This window comes from Phyllobates terribilis, unplaced genomic scaffold (assembly GCF_046119375.1).
Source record: "Phyllobates terribilis strain yellow unplaced genomic scaffold, ASM4611937v1 Scaffold_1__5_contigs__length_1240528914, whole genome shotgun sequence".
NCBI lineage: Eukaryota > Metazoa > Chordata > Amphibia > Anura > Dendrobatidae > Phyllobates > Phyllobates terribilis.
Window position 1 is genome coordinate 598,656,861 of NW_027362761.1, and position 17,155 is coordinate 598,674,015.

Consider the following 17,155-nt stretch of genomic DNA (forward strand, 5'->3'; position numbering starts at 1 on the left):
CTGTTCTCGGAATTGCCGGAGTGCACAAAGGTCATAGAATACGAGGTTCTGACGGAGTCACATGTGCAGGTGAACCTGAAGCCCAACAAGAGTTGATCTTCAAAGAAGTGAGTCGTATGCTGAAACTCGGGGTCATTGAGGAATCCAAGAGGGGTTGGTCAAGCCCGATTGTCCTGGTCCCAAAACCCGATGGCGAATGGAGATTCTGTAATGACTATCGGAAATTGAATGAGGTCTCCAAATTTGACGCATATCCGATGCCGCGCGTCGATGAGCTTGGACCAGCAAGGTACATTACCACCTTGGATTTTACAAAATATAATGGCAGATCCCCATGTAACAGGGAGCCGAGAAGATTGTGTTTTCTACGCCGGACGGATGCTTCCAATATGTCCAGATGCCATTTGGACTGCAGGGGGTCCCTGCCACCTTCCAGAGAGCCATGGATTGAATCCTTGCGCCCCATAAGAAATACGCCGCGGCATATCTGGACGATATTGTAATCTTCAGCCCAGACTGGGAATGTCATCTGGAAAAGGTCCAGGCGGTGTTTGATGCTCTAAGTAAGGCGGGGTTTTCAATAAATCCAAAAATAAATGTGCCATGGGGAAAGAAGAAGCCAAATACCTGGGATATGTAGTGGGTAGAGGCGAGATCAAACATCAAATCACTAAAGTGGAAGCAATTCAAACTTTGCCGAGACCATTGTCAAAGAAGCAGATTAGAGCCTTTTTAGGAATCGTGGGATACTACAGAAGGTTCATCCCAAACTTCGCCATGATAGCCGCACCCGAAAATTTCACAATTTTCAAAATTTTAATTTTTATTCCGTTAAATCAGAGAGATATGTTACACAAAATAGTTAATAAATAACATTTCCCACATGTCTACTTTACATCAGCACAATTTTGGAACCCCAATTTTTTTTTATTAGTGCGCTATAAGGGTTAAAAGTTGATCAGCGATTTCTCATTTTTCCAACAAAACTTACAAAACCATTTTTTTAGGGACCACATCACATATGAAGTGACTGAGGGGCCTTTATGACAGAAAATAGTGACACCATTCTAAAAACTGCACCCCTCACGGTGCTCAAAACCACACTCAAGAAGTTTATTAACCCTTCAGGTGCTTCACAGGAATTTTTGGAATAGGGAAGAAAAAAATGAACATTTAACTTTTTTCACAAATATGTTAATTTAGACCCCAATTTTTTTTATTTTTGCAGGGGTATCAGGAAAAAATGGACCCCAAAATTTGTTGAGCAATTTCCCCTGAGCACGCAGATACCCCATAGGTGGGGAAAAAACACTGTTCGGGCGCATTGCAGGGCTCAGAAGGGAAGGAGCACCATTTGACTTTTTGAATGTAAAATTTGCTTGAATAATTAGCGGACGCCATGTTGCGTTTAGAGAGCCCTTGATGTGCCTAACCAGTGGAAACCCCCCATACCATTTTGTAAACTGGACCCCTCAGGGAACTTATCTAGATGTATGGTGAGCATCTTGAACCCCCAGGTGCTTCACAGAAGTTTATAACATGGAGCCGTAAAAATAAAATTTTCACATTTTTCCCACAAAAATGTTTTTCAGCCCCCAGTTTTGCATTTTCATAAGGGTAACAAGAGTAATTGCACCATGCAACTTGTTGTGCAATTTCTCCTGAGTAAGCAGATACCCCATCTGTGGGGAAAAAACACTGCTTGGGCGCACGGCAGGGCTCAGAAGGGAAGGAGCGCCATTTAACTTTTTGAATGTAAAATTTGCTTGAATAATTAGCGGACGCCATGTTGCGTTTGGAGAGCCGCTGATGTGCCTAAACAGTGGAAACCCCCCCCCCCCACAAGTGACACCATTTTGGAAACTAGACCCCTCAGGGAACTTATCTAGATGTGTGGTGAGCACCCTTAACCCCCAGGTGCTTCACAGAAGTTTAGAACATGAAGCCATGAAAATAAAAAAAATCTAACTTTTTCTACAAAAATGATCTTTTAGCCTCAAATTTTTTATTTTCACAAGGGTAAGAGGAGAAAATGGAACCTAAAAACTGTTTTGAAATTTCTTCTGAGTACGCCAATACTCCATATGTGGGGAAAATACACTGTTTGGGCACACATCAGGGTTCAGAAGGGAAGGAGCACTGTGTGACTTTTTGAACGCAAAATTGGCTGGTATCAAGAGCGGACGCCATGTCGCGTTTGGAGAGCCCCTGATGTGTCTAAATAGTGGAAACCTCCCCACAATTGACTCCATTTTGGAAACTAGACCCCTCAAGGATTTTATCAAGGGGTATAGTGTACATGTTGAACCCAGAGGTACGACAGAATTTGATAACATTAGATCATCACATTGAATAAGTTGTCATTAGTCTTGAGCGCAAGTGTTCGCTACTTGAGTTTGCATCGGGTACTCAGGTATGCACCATGTATCGCGGGTGCTTGAGTGACATGCTCGAGTCCCTGCCCCGCATGTTTCACAGTTGTTAGACACCCAAAAAAAAAACATGCGGGGATCACTCGTGCATGGCAGGCAATTCCAGCAACGTTTTTTTTGGCCGCGAAGCATATGGGGCAGAGACTCAAGCAGGTCACTCAAGCACCCGCGATACTCAGTGCATACCCAAGCACCCGATGCAAACTCAAGTAGCGAGCACTTGCGCTCAACACTGGTCGCCATATTGTCTTTCTTTTCTTTTTTTACTTTTGAAAAAAATCCCAACCCTAATATAATCCTAACTCTAGCCCCAACCCTAGCCTGCATGGCATAGAGAGCAGCAGCTCCCTATGCCATGCAGCCTGTCAGCGCTGCACACAGGGAGACATTACTTTGGTCATGCACTGCGCATGACCAAAGTAACGTCCTGCCTCCTGGTGACCCGGATGTTGTCATGACGACATCGGGTCGTCATCGCAACATCCGGAAGCCGCCGCAGACATCGTTGGACGCCGGCAGGAGAGGTGAGTATAGCGATCACCTCCCCTTGCCACCGCAATGCTGTGATCGACTTTGATTGCAGCATTGCGGGGGTTAATGTGCCGGGAGCGGTGCACATAGCACCGCGCTTGTGTGCGGGCGTGATCGCAATTCGCGTAATACTACATAGCTGGTCCATAAGGCCCAGGGCACAGCTACATACTATTACTTACAAGGTCGCAAAGGGGTTAATGTGTGTGACGGGCTCTGTCTCCCTATTTCAAACTTTTTTATCCTGATGACTTTTTTTCTCTTCGCACTAAAGAAAATCCCATTTAAGAGCTCCTTTACCACCCGATAATGTTATCAACAGTTGAGCGCATGTTATTAGCTCTTAATACCATGAATCCCTTATTTCCAATACATACATGAACAGTGAAGTGTTAAAGCACAAAACCGATCATCTACTTATACCGATGAGTCACAATCAGACATCACTGTCCCCATCGGGGTTCACAATCTACACTCGCTATTAGTAGGTCTTTGGAGTGTGAGAGGAAACCCACATAGACACGGGGAAAACATACAAACTCCTTGTAGATGTTGTCCTTCTTGGGACATGACTGAAACAATTATAAAAATGTCTGCTTCCCTGTGAGTTCCATGATGTCTAAAGAGATTTGACTGTTGGATATGTGTTTTTTGGTGTGAATTCTTTGATGTGCAATCACAAGTGACTTTCTCTTAAAACACTTTCCACAAAGTACATGACCGTGTACGGCCAACCCGGGTTCCATTGTTCACATCCCCCCTCCCTTTTTCACCCATACCAAATAAAACACCTCACCTGTAATTTTCTCTTTGGATAAATTTGGCCACAGCGGCCGTTTTATTAACAAACAACAATATTAACATATAAACATTATAATACAAGGGTAAGGGTTCTTGGAGTTAAAAATTGATCTGGCATAAACCAAACAGTACTTGAACCACCATGTTACCCTCAGCCGTACCACACCAGCTCAAGGGCACCAAAAGCTCCCAGGGTAAAAACCCCGTCCAGAGCCCCCAAAACCAAAATGCCAGATCACCCCACTTAATCAAGCCAATGCCTGTAACTTTATAATCTCCTTTTTTTTTACCGACACTTCCGTGCCAACTCCAAGAACCCCAACCCCCCCCCCCCTCAAACGAACAGCCCTGACCACCTCAGGCTCGTGAGCGCCCCAACACCGCCAAAGCCCTTCCAGTCCCCCCCTGTATGGCCAGTGCCCATAAATCGATGCCTATATCATTCAAATGCACGCCATCCTTTGCCCAAAATTCTCCAACTCCCGCTTCCAGATCAAGATGTCGTACGCTTACTCCCCCATTCCTGTTAACAAAAGCTGATATGGCTCTGTTCAACTTTATACGTGCCCTATTAATTCCCTTCAATGATCTGGCCTCCCTCCATTTTTTTCTGGGCACCACTTCAGACCAAACAGTCAACACCTCAGGAAATGATGTCCATAGCCTTAAAAGATCAATTTTAATGTCCCTCATCAATTCCCTGACTGGTCGAGCCCCCAAATCATTCCCTCCCATGTGCACCACTAAAATATCCGGTGCCCGATCCAAACGAGCTGCTTTATGGAACTCTGGCAGTACTCTTCTCCACACCATCCCTCGGAAACCCAACCACCGAACCACGACTTGCTCTCGGCTGAAGCCCAATTGCCTACCGTCGGGCCTCACGTCCGCCCGCAGCGCCCCCCAGTGGACAAAAGAGTGCCCCATAATCCACGCTAACAACGGGACTCGACCTGCAACAAGACAACCAAAAATATTTAAATCCAAAAAGAAAAATTACATTAGACCGAATGCCTAATTCCTTACATAAGATAGGTATCGATCGGAACTCCATCTCCCAATGCGTTTTATCACTTCCTTGCCTAACCCCAAACCATCCGCCTCCGAAGCCACGCCAATTCTGAAGGAATGTGACCCATATACCTCAGAGTTAAGGCCCAACTCAGCAATACCTTAAACACCGCTATAAACTGGAAACGTGATAAAAATTCACCATTTTCATGACACAATAATGGGCCCTTCCTCCCTGACCAAACCTGCCAGTAAGCCACTAAACATGACCTAGGACAAACCAAAGATCCCTTAACCTCACCCAAGACCACACGTTTTCCTCTACCCAATTGATCTGTCTTCCCCCGTCTTATCCAAAATTCAATGCCCCCATCTCGACCGCTCATATCCTCAGCAAACAAACCCCCAACCTTATTTCTGCTTGATGCCACCAATTCAGCAACCCTTAGCGCACCAAAAAATGCCAATGCAAAAGCCAATCTAAACAATGCGGCTTCAAAAAATGAACAACAAATCTTATCCATTACCAAACCCAAACGTTCCAAGATACTAAAGGTTACCGGCCTACGTTTATCCAACACTTTACCTCCTCTCCTAAAGCCCTTCAAAGCTTGCTTCACCAAAAAGGCCTTCGTAACATCCTTCATACCCAGCAATTTAAAACCAAATGCTAATCCTGCCACAAACTTGCCAACTTTTGAAACCGACCATCTGCTCTCCGCCGCCCTTCCCAGCAGAAACAACACCGCCGTCTCTCTATCTACCTCACTCTCCACTCCACCCCACTCCCGGATCCAACTTTTCCATACTCGCCACGATGCCTCATATGATGCCCAGGTCTGCCTTGTGATAAGACTCTTGTATTAACCGTCCCGCTCCTCCATAACCATCTGCCACAACCGCGAAGGGCATTCTTGACCCACGTCCTCTGCCTCTGGTGTTAGTGCCCGAAAACGATCCCACTGAAAACGAGACAAGGCATCTGCTATGGAATTTTTTACACCAGGCACATGGACTGCTGTAATCCAAGCGTTCAACTTAAGACAACAAAGTACAAGTTCCCTCAGCAACCTAATCACAGGTGGCGACGAGGCCGACAAACTGTTGATGACCGATACTGCTCCCATGTTATCGCAGTGAAACCGAATTCTCCTGTTGGCAAAACACTCCCCCCAAATATTCACCGCCACAACAATAGGAAACAACTCCAAAAATGCCAAGTTCCTCGTAAGACCCCTCTCTTTCCACATATTCGGCCACTCACCTACACTCCACCGTCCTTTCCAGTATGCCCCATAACCAGCACCTCCTGCAGCATCCGTAAATATCTCACAATCATAACTGCTCAAAAACTCCTCCTGTATTAACGATCTTCCGTTATAATTTTGCAGAAACAACTTCCAAACCTTCAGATCCTCCTTGTGTTCTTTATTTAAGCGAATAAAATGATGCGGAGCCCGCACTCCTGCTGTCGCTCCAGCCAACCTGCGACAAAATATTCTGCCCATTGGCATAATCCTGCCCGCAAAATTCAAACGCCCTAACAATGACTGTAACTCCTTCAGTGTCACCTTGCGCAATCTCCCGATCCTATCGACCTCCTGTTTAAGCAAACTCAATTTATCATCTGGTAACCGACACTCCATCCGTTCAGTATCAATTACAATGCCCAGGAAACTTAGGGTTGTGCAAGGGCCTTCCGTCTTTTCTACTGCCAAAGGTACGCCAAAATGCTCTGCCACTCACTCCATAGTACCTAACAAATTCCTACACAACACTGATTGCGGGGGACCTATAAACAAGAAGTCGTCCAAATAATGAATGACCGACTTAACAGAAGCCAGGTCCTTCACTACCCATTCTAAAAAACTACTGAAAGTTTCACACAAAGAACACGAAATTGAACAACCCATTGGCAAACATCTATCAACATAATATTCCCCTTCCCAAAAACATCCCAACAATGGGATGCTATCCAGGTGAACTGGCAACAACCTAAAAGCAGACTCAATATCAGTCTTAGCTAGCAACGAGCCTGGCCCATACCTCCGTACCCATTGTGCTGCCGCATGAAAAGATGTATATTCGACCGAACACAACTCCTGCACAATGCCATCATTCACTGAAAGCCCTTTAGGGTATGACAAATGCTGAATCAAGCGAAACTTATTCAGCTCTTTCTTGGGCACCACTCCTAACGGCGAAATAATCACCTTGTTGCTAGGCAATTCCTGAAACGGTCGCGCCATCCTGCCCAATTCCACCTCTTTAGCTAACTTCGTCCTAACCACCTCTGGATAACGGTAAGCCGACATTAAATTTTTAACCAAAAAAGGGACTACATGATCAGGAGCAGGTATTCTAAAGGCCCCGTCACACTAAGCGATGCAGCAGCGATCCCGACAACGATATGACCTGTCAGGGATCGTTGCTGCGTCGCTAATACATCGCTGGTGAGCTGTCAAACAGGCAGGCTCACCAGCGATCAGGGGAGCAGCGATATCGTGGAAAGAATCGTTCCACGATGTCCTGCTCCCGGTTACCAGCCTGCTGCTGAAGCAGGAGCAGGCTCGTAACCATGATAAACATCGGGTTACTAAGTGCGCGTGTGCCCCTAGTAACCCGCTGTTTACCATGGATACCACTCTGCTACCGTGCGCGGGAGGTTACCGTTCACCTTAGCAGAGTCGTATCCATGATAAACATCGGGTTACTAGGGGCATACGCGCACTTAGTAACCCGATGTTTATCATGGATACGACTCTGCTAAGGTGAGCGGTAACCTCCCGCGCACCGTAGCAGAGTGGTATCCATGGTAAACAGCGGGTTACTAAGTGCGCGCGTGCCCCTAGTAACCCGATGTTTACCATGGATACCAGCCTGATCGTTGGTCCCGCTGGTCACACACAGCGATGTGTGCCGGCCAGCAGGAGGCCAACGACCAAAAAATGGTCCAGGACACTTTGCAGCGATCAGCGACCTCACAGCAGGGGCCTGATCGTTGCAAAGTGTCACACATAGCGACATCGCTGGTGAGGTTGCTGTTGCGTCACCAAAACCTTGACTCAGCAGCGATCTCGCTAGCGATATCGCTATGTGAGACGGGGGCTTTAAACCATCCAAAAACCCATCCTCAATAACTTTAGCCTTCAACTGATCCGGATACCTATTTAGAAAGGGGGCCATCGCGTGAACCCTCACCGGAGTAACCCCCTTGACCGGTAACCACTGACGGCTTTCCTTTTCCTCTCTTAAAGCATTTTGATGCTCCATGTGAACTTCCATTACAATGGGAGCACACATGCTTGAATTTACAGGAGTTCCCATACTTGCATTGGCCGTCATTAAATTGCCAGCAAGTTCCCGCTTCCTTTTTAATGTTTTGCGCCCCCTGACTACCTCCCCCATGTCCCGCTGATTGATTCCCGCTACTGTTGCTCCCGTGAAAGGTCTGCCCATACCTCACTGGGGCCATAACCCTCAACCACAACCCAATGTCTTTCTGATCCCATCTGATCTCCGGTCGAACTGATTTTCTCTGCTGAAATTGCTCATCATATCTTAACCACGCCTGACCCCCATAAGTCCTATGAGCCTCCCCAATAGCATCAAGGTAGCAGAATAAGCTTGAGCAATTATCAGGAGCTTTCTCCCCAATAACACTAGCCAATATTGCGAAAGCCTGTAACCAATTTACAAACGTCTGAGGAATCAACCTCCACCTACGCTTCTCCTCCTCCTCTTTTTTACTCTCATCCATTTTTCCCTTATCCAGGTTAAACTTTTCCAATGGAAGAAGGGAAAAAATCTCTACATACTCATCCCGCCAAATTTTTTCCTTTACCTCTTTTTTTAGGTGTGCCCCCAACGGTCCCTCAAAGCACACATAAACTTCCCCTTATACCCTATCGTCCAGTCTAACACTATCCGCCTTATCCTTCTCCGTCTGCACACAAACCGATACCCCAGAAGGTATAACGTCCGCACTGACCCCAGACCTGCCCGTCTCGCTTCCCGCCTGCAAAGACACCGGTTGACTAGGCACCGCTGCCGCGGGTGCCAATCCACCCTGATAAACTCCCCCACTATCTATTCTAGCCAAGAATTGTGACATATTAAACAAAATGTCTCTAAGACCCATTATGTCTGACCCGCAACCTGCCCTAATATTTTGCCCGCTGGGCCCCGCCAACCGCCTATTAACTCCCTCATACAGTAATGACCCAGTGGGCGACAAACAAGACATAGAAGCAAACTCACCCAGCTGCGCAAGTGCTGTGTACCTGCCAGCCGAAATTCCTGTGTCCTGACGACGCCTGGATTCACCTAGATCCTCCCCACTCTCCGATCCGTCCGACTCCTGCTGCAGCGCAAGGCCCGCGCCCCTGGCCTCCTCGTCACCAGGGGGGACCTCAGCACTCGCCACCGTCTCCGCTGCTTGACCTCCGTCAATCCTGGCTCTGGTCCTTCCTGCCGTCCGTGACCTTCCTCGATTTCCAGACCCTGACTCCCGTGTCCGGCCTGTCGTGTTCCAAGTTCCCAGTGCTAATGCCCGCCGCTCCACCGCCTTGAATGTGTTGCATCAAGCCAGGCAGCAGATCTTCAAATTGCTGCTGCCTGCCCGTGAAATTCCGCTGCTGCTTCCCTGTCCCGATGTTTCTAGCAGGCACCCCGACTGGAGCATCACCAAGTGTACCTGCCGTGCGAATGGTCCTTCTGCTGCTGCCCCCCACTCCGTGTCCTATGTGGTCCCGGCGCTTTGAATTGGCGCCTTTTCTTGCACTGGGGGCGTCTTCATTTCTCCGTCGATGACTTCCTGAGTAGCCCCGTCACATGAAGCCGGTTCCGGAAGTGACGTTGCTAGCACTTACGGTGATGTCCCGCCCACCGGAAGCTGACGTGGCTGCATCGTGGGCCTTGCTTCCGGCGCAGCCTGGGCCCTGGTATTGTGGCGTGACACCGGAGCAGGCCGCACCACAGCCGACCAGGGTCTTTCAGTTGAGGACTGCGACACACTGCAGATGGAGCCCGCAGGGCGGCTAGGCGGATTCCTGCCGCGGCGAGCACGCTGATGGGGTGTTCCGACAACACGCTCGCCGGACGCAGGGTCCCCTGAGGGGCTCCGCGGCCTGCGCCTGCTGCCCGCACTAACCGTGTCCGGAGAAAGCCTAACGGGGGGCCTCGTTCTCCTGCTGGCCCCCGACGGAGGCGCTTCTGCCCCATAACTCCCCAGCAATCCGGACAGCTGGGACTCCAGCCACCCTCCACTTCTGGATCTGGCAGCCTCCCTCAGTCTGTTGATCAAGGAATCCACAGTTTCCATCTTCTTGGTAAGTGTCTTCACACAAAAGGACGTTCTCCAATGTTTTTGTCTCTGGGACTTTTTCCAATGCTTTCTTCCCACCCTTTCTGTTTTATCTACCCCCCTCCCCCCTCAAATGCCCGCACCTCAACCTATATCCAATCCCTATCCTTTTATTTCAAATTACACCCTCCTGTCCCCTCTCGGTCATGTGGGGCTTCCATCTAGGTTCCTTGCCTCCAGCCCCCTTCTTGAAAACGGATTCTACCCTGTGTGAATTCTCAGATGTCTAACTAAAGCAAATTTGTGAACAAAACATTTCCCACATTCTGAACAAGAAAAAGGCTTCTCCCCTGTGTGACATTTTAGATGTAATGTAAGCTGGGATTTCCGATTAAAACATTTCTCACATTCGGAACATGAAAATGGTTTCTCCCCTGTGTGAGTATTTTGATGGTTAAGAAGATTTGATCTGTTGATAAAGCATTTTCCACAATCTGGGCATGAAAATGGTTTTCCTGTGTGAATTTTCTGATGTACATTTAGAGCTGACTTTTGGTTAAAACACTTCCCACATTCTGAACATGAAAATGGCTTCTCCCCTGTGTGAATTATTTGATGTCTAAGAAGATCTGATTTTTGGGTAAAACATTTCCCACATTCTGAACAAGAAAATGGCTTCTCTCCAGTGTGAGATTTTAGATGTACAGTAAGCTGTGATTTCCGATTAAAACATTTCCTACATTCTGAACATGAAAATGACTTTTTCCCTGTATGAGTATTTTGATGGCTAAGAAGATTTGATTTGTTGCTAAAGCATTTTCCACAATCTGGGCATGAAAATGGTTTTCCTGTGTGAATTCTCTGGTGTACAATTAAAACTGATTTTTGGTTAAAACACTTCCCACATATGGTACAAGAAAATGGCTTCTCCCCTGTGTGAATTATTTGATGTCTAAGAAGATCTGATTTCTGGGTAAAGCATTTCCCACATTCTGAACATGAATACGGCTTCTCCCCTGTGTGAGTTTTTATATGTGCAGTAAGCTGTGATTTCCGAATAAAACACTTTGCACATTCAGAACATGAAAATGGCTTCTCTCCTGTGTGAATTCTTAGATGTTCAGCAAGAAGTGATTTACTGCTATAACATTTCCCACATTCTAAACATAAAAATGGTTTCTCCCCTGTGTGAATTCTCAGATGTCTAACAAAAGCAAATTTGTGAACAAAACATTTCCCACATTCTGAACAAGAAAACGGCTTCTCCCCGGTGTGAGTTCTTTTATGTTTAAAAAGCTTTGATTTGTGGATAAAACATTTTCCACATTCTGGACATGAAAATGGTTTTCCGGTGTGAGTTCTCTGATGTACTATTAGAGTTGAATTTTGTATAAAACACTTTTCACATATGGTGCAAGAAAATGGCTTCTCTTCTGTGTGAATTCTTTCATGGTTATCAAGCTGTGATTTCAGAGTAAAACATTTCCCACATTCTGAACATGAGTATGGCTTCTCCCCTTTGCCAGCTCTTTGGTGTTGAACACCCTTCATGTAGCTTTCAGTTTGCTCAACATTCTGCAGTGAAGCGATAGATAGGTCATGTTTAAAAGCATCAGATGACAGATCTTGGGTGGGAAGCGCTGGGGGTATATCTGGGATAATGGGATGCTCTTCGTTTGTATTCTGTATAATACCAGAATCATCTGTCAAAAGAATAGAACAGGATATTGAAAATTTTAAACCATATAACATTAAAATCTGGTTTTCACTGGTAAATTAAAGCTCCGGACTGCAGGATGAGTTGCACGATGACTATGACGGAGGTGGGGGGAGAGGACTAAGACGATAGGTGGGGGGAGAGGACTAAGACGATAGGATCTGTGACTTCTCTTCTTTTCTTATTCCGTGGTCACTACTCACCTGAGCGATTATCTGTAGGAGTCTCCTCTTTACACCGCTGATCGCCCCTCACATTTCTCTCTGGAGCATTAATATTGTTCAGATCTTTATCCCGATCCAAAAGCTGCAAAACAAATATTGTAAAAGTCCCCGATGATTGGAGAAGTCCCCGGGAATAATGGTGAGAAGATCCGGCCATGTCTGTGGTCAGCTGTGATCCTGCCGTCTCCACCGCTCTCATTACACAAGTATAAAACATCTAATACTGGAGGAGAAGACAAGACTGAACACAAGGAGGTCACAGCCGTCTACACATCATAGGGGAGATCTCCATCTACCTGATGGTCCTGTGCAGGAGGAGGAGCGGGACATCTCTCTGGGGTTGTCCTCTTACTGGAGAGACCTGCAGGAGACACAGACAGGACTGACATCATTATTACATACAGAGAATTATAGGCCGTGTGGATTTAGTCCTGTCTATTACCTGGTGATGTGCGGGGCCGGTGCTCCTCCATCATCACCTCCTTGTACCGATCCTTGTGTCCTTCTAGATACTCCCACTCCTCCATGGAGAAATAGACGGTGACGTCCTGACACCTTATAGGAACCTGACACACACAATGATACCGTCATCACCCAGAATCCTCCAGTGCCGTCCTGTATAATGTCCCAGCAGTGTCACCTCTCCAGTCAGCAGCTCAATCATCTTGTGGGTGAGTTCTAGGATCTTCTGGTCATTGATGTCCTCATGTATCCGGGGGTGAGGTGGAGGCCCCGGGATTGGGCTCAGGGGTCCTCCCCGTCCTTCAGACAGAGGGGCCTGACAGCAATCACTAGAGGTCTTCTTCACTACTGTGTAATCCTGAGTGTGGAGACATTAATAATATCACTACAGACATTTCCAGAGTCCATCACCTCTCCGGTCATATCACCTGTTATTCCCATAGATAATGATGTCATGTGATGACATCACAACCTCTCACCTCTCCGGTCATATCACCTGTTATTCCCATAGATAATGACGTCATGTGATGACATCACAACCTCTCACCTCTCCTGTCATATCACCTGTTATTCCCATAGATAATGATGTCATGTGATGACATCAGAACCTCTCACCTCTCCGGTCACATCACCTGTTATTCCCATAAATAATGATGTCATGTGATGACATCAGAACCTCTCACCTCTCCGGTCACATCACCTGTTATTCCCATAGATAATGATGTCATGTGATGACATCACAACCTCTCACCTCTCCGGTCATATCACCTGTTATTCACATAGAAAATGATGTCATGTGATGACATCAGAACCTCTCACCTCTCCGGTCATATCACCTGTTATTCCCATAGATAATGATGTCATGTGATGACATCAGAACCTCTCACCTCTCCGGTCACATCACCTGTTATTCCCATAGATAATGATGTCATGTGATGACATCAGAACCTCTCACCTCTCCGGTCATATCACCTGTTATTCCCATAGATAATGATGTCATGTGATGACATCACAACCTCTCACCTCTCCGGTCATATCACCTGTTATTCCCATAGATAATGATGTCATGTGATGACATCACAACCTCTCACCTCTCCGGTAAGATGGAAGATTATCTCCAGGGTGAGGTTTAATATCTTCTCCATAATCTTATCTTTGTCCTTATTCATCATTCTTGGGTCAGTCAGGAAAAAAAAAAAATATAAAAAAAAAACAACAGAAGATCCTTTATTATAAAGATGATGAGATGTTTCAGTGTTGGAGAGTCGCAGGATTTACCAAAGTGTTTTTTCTGTCCAGTTGTTCCACAGTGAATATATATTAATTCAGGAACAAAGATAACACAGCTTACAACTGGTATTTCTTATAGCTTAGGATCTTAGCATCTTGTCGGCTTGCAAAGTGAAAGTGATATGTGCTGCAGCTACACACAGAGAGCTGGAACTGACTTTTATTAACACTGCTTTACTGGCAATATAACACTGGAGACAGAAGCTCCTGCACTATTAAACAGTAGGAAATAGTAGTTGTTGCAATATACAATAATAATCATTATTCCAACACTTAGAAAAAAACATTTGTCTTCGGTGTTGTTTTAACAGAGAGGAAAATCAATCACAAACAGGGAGATTTATGAAATAGACTAACAGAAAAACTGATGACTGTTATTGCGGTTATTATATTATCTGCTAATCTGTAATGTGTGATAAAGTAAGAAGTCTTCTATAGATTCATAACACAGAGGAGCAGACAGAACTCCAAGAGACCGAGACTTTCTGATCTGCTAAGAAAGAATGACTATCTATAATATAACCGGGGATGCGTCCCTCTGTCTGAAGCCTCGATAGACTGCGCATGCGCGACGCGCAGTCTGGCTCCGGACAGAAGCAGGCATCCAGACGTTACAGGTAAGAGGAGGTGTATGACGCCGGAGATCGCGGGATGCGTAGACACAACGCATCCCGCGATCTCCGGCGCCATACTTACCTGACCGGGAGGAGCGTTGCCGCGGCGCCTCTCTTCTGGCCGGAGACCGGGGGCGGAGTGAAGGCGTCTGACCAGCGCGTGCACATAGCGCTATCTGGCGCCACATTTACAGTGTGTCTTCAGCAAAATGGCGCCGGACAGCGTGGTGCTCAGGCACCGCACTCCACCCCTGGCCTCCGGCAGAACAGGACGCTGCAGCGCTGGAGCACAGAGAAGAAAGGTGAGTATAACTGTTTATTTTTTTTTTTGTATGTGTGTACAGTGTGAAAGGGATAAGGGGGCCACACATACCAGGATTGTGGGGTGAGGGGACCATGCATATACCAGGATTGTGGGGTGAGGGGACCATGCATATACCAGGATTGTGGGGTGAGAGGTACCACGCACACCGGGATTGGGGGGGTGAGGGGTGCCACGCACACCGGGATTGGGGGGGTGAGGGGTGCCACGCACACCGGGATTGGGGGGGTGAGGGGTGCCACGCACACCGGGATTGGGGGGGTGAGGGGAGCCACGCACACCGGGATTGGGGGGGTGAGGGGAGCCACGCACACCGGGATTGGGGATGAGGGGAGCCACGCACACCGGGATTGGGGATGAGGGGAGCCACGCACACCGGGATTGGGGATGAGGGGAGCCACGCACACCGGGATTGGGGATGAGGGGAGCCACGCACACCGGGATTGGGGATGAGGGGAGCCACGCACACCGGGATTGGGGATGAGGGGAGCCACGCACACCGGGATTGGGGATGAGGGGAGCCAAGCATACCGGGATTGGGGATGAGGGGAGCCACGCATACCGGGATTGGGGATGAGGGGAGCCACGCATACCGGGATTGGGGATGAGGGGAGCCACGCATACCGGGATTGGGGATGAGGGGAGCCACGCATACCGGGATTGGGGATGAGGGGAGCCACGCATACCGGGATTGGGGATGAGGGGAGCCACGCATACCGGGATTGGGGATGAGGGGAGCCACGCATACCGGGATTGGGGATGAGGGGAGCCACGCATACCGGGATTGGGGATGAGGGGGGGGGCACGCACACCGGGTTTGGGGATGAGGGGAGCCACGCATACCGGGATTGGGGATGAGGGGGGGGGGGCACGCACACCGAGTTTGGGGATGAGGGGAGCCACGCACACCGGGATAGGATGGTGGGGACAGGATGGGGGCAGCACAAATATCAGGAGGGGAGCAGCACATACCAGCATGGGAGACCATATACCAATAAAAATGCTCGCCACCCGGGCGTAGAACGGGTTCAATAGCTAGTTGTATATATACTGGAATTTATAGTTTTATTTATAGTGTCACTGTTTACCTAAACTCCATGCCTAGTGCGGGGTCTGTCGCGCTCTCCCCCCCCCCCCCATGTCTAGTGCGGGGTCTGTCGCGCTCTCTCCCCCCCCCCATGTCTAGTGCGGGGTCTGTTGCGCCCTCTCTACCCCCCCCCCCCCATGTGGAGTGCGGGGTTTGTCGCTCTCTCTCCTCCATGTGTAGTGCAGGGTCTGTCGCTCTCTCCCCCATATACAGTGCAGGGTCTGTCGCTCTCTCCCCCATATACAGTGCAGGGTCTGTCGCTCTCTCTCCCTATGTGTAGTGCGGGGTCTGTCGCTCTCCTCCATGTGTAGTGCGGGGTCTGTCGCTCTCTCTCCTCCATGTGTAGTGCGGGGTCTGTCGCTCTCTCTCCTCCACGTGTAGTGCGGGATCTGTCGCTCTCTCTCCTCCACGTGTAGTGCGGGATCTGTCGCTCTCTCTCCTCCACGTGTAGTGCGGGATCTGTCGCTCTCTCTCCTCCACGTGTAGTGCGGGGTCTGTCGCTCTCTCTCCCCCACGTGTAGTGCGGGGTCTGTCGCTCTCTCTCCCCCACGTGTAGTGCGGGGTCTGTCGCTCTCTCTCCCCCACGTGTAGTGCGGGGTCTGTCGCTCTCTCTCCCCCACGTGTAGTGCGGGGTCTGTCGCTCTCTCTCCCCCACGTGTAGTGCGGGGTCTGTCGCTCTCTCTCCTCCACGTGTAGTGCGGGGTCTGTCGCTCTCTCTCCTCCACGTGTAGTGCGGGGTCTGTCGCTCTCTCTCCTCCACGTGTAGTGCGGGGTCTGTCGCTCTCTCTCCCCCACGTGTAGTGCGGGGTCTGTCGCTCTCTCTCCCCCACGTGTAGTGCGGGGTCTGTCGCTCTCTCTCCCCCACGTGTAGTGCGGGGTCTGTCGCTCTCTCTCCCCCACGTGTAGTGCGGGGTCTGTCGCTCTCTCTCCCCCACGTGTAGTGCGGGGTCTGTCGCTCTCTCTCCCCCACGTGTAGTGCGGGGTCTGTCGCTCTCTGTTCCCCACGTGTAGTGCGGGGTCTGTCGCTCTCTGTTCCCCACGTGTAGTGCGGGGTCTGTCGCTCTCTGTTCCCCACGTGTAGTGCGGGGTCTGTCGCTCTCTGTTCCCCACGTGTAGTGCGGGGTCTGTCGCTCTCTGTTCCCCACGTGTAGTCCGGGGTCTGTCGCTCTCTGTTCCCCACGTGTAGTGCGGGGTCTGTCGCTCTCTGTTCCCCACGTGTAGTGCGGGGTCTGTCGCTCTCTGTTCCCCACGTGTAGTGCGGGGTCTGTCGCTCTCTGTTCCCCACGTGTAGTGCGGGGTCTGTCGCTCTCTGTTCCCCACGTGTAGTGCGGGGTCTGTCGCTCTCTGTTCCCCACGTGT

General features: G+C 48.9%; 1 pseudogene; it reads right to left on the reverse strand.

Annotated features, from left to right (window-relative positions):
* The window catches only part of LOC141274535 (uncharacterized), a 38,284-nt pseudogene extending 24,632 nt beyond the window's left edge, over positions 1-13,652 (reverse strand).
* Between the last annotated feature and the right edge of the window lie 3,503 nt (positions 13,653-17,155).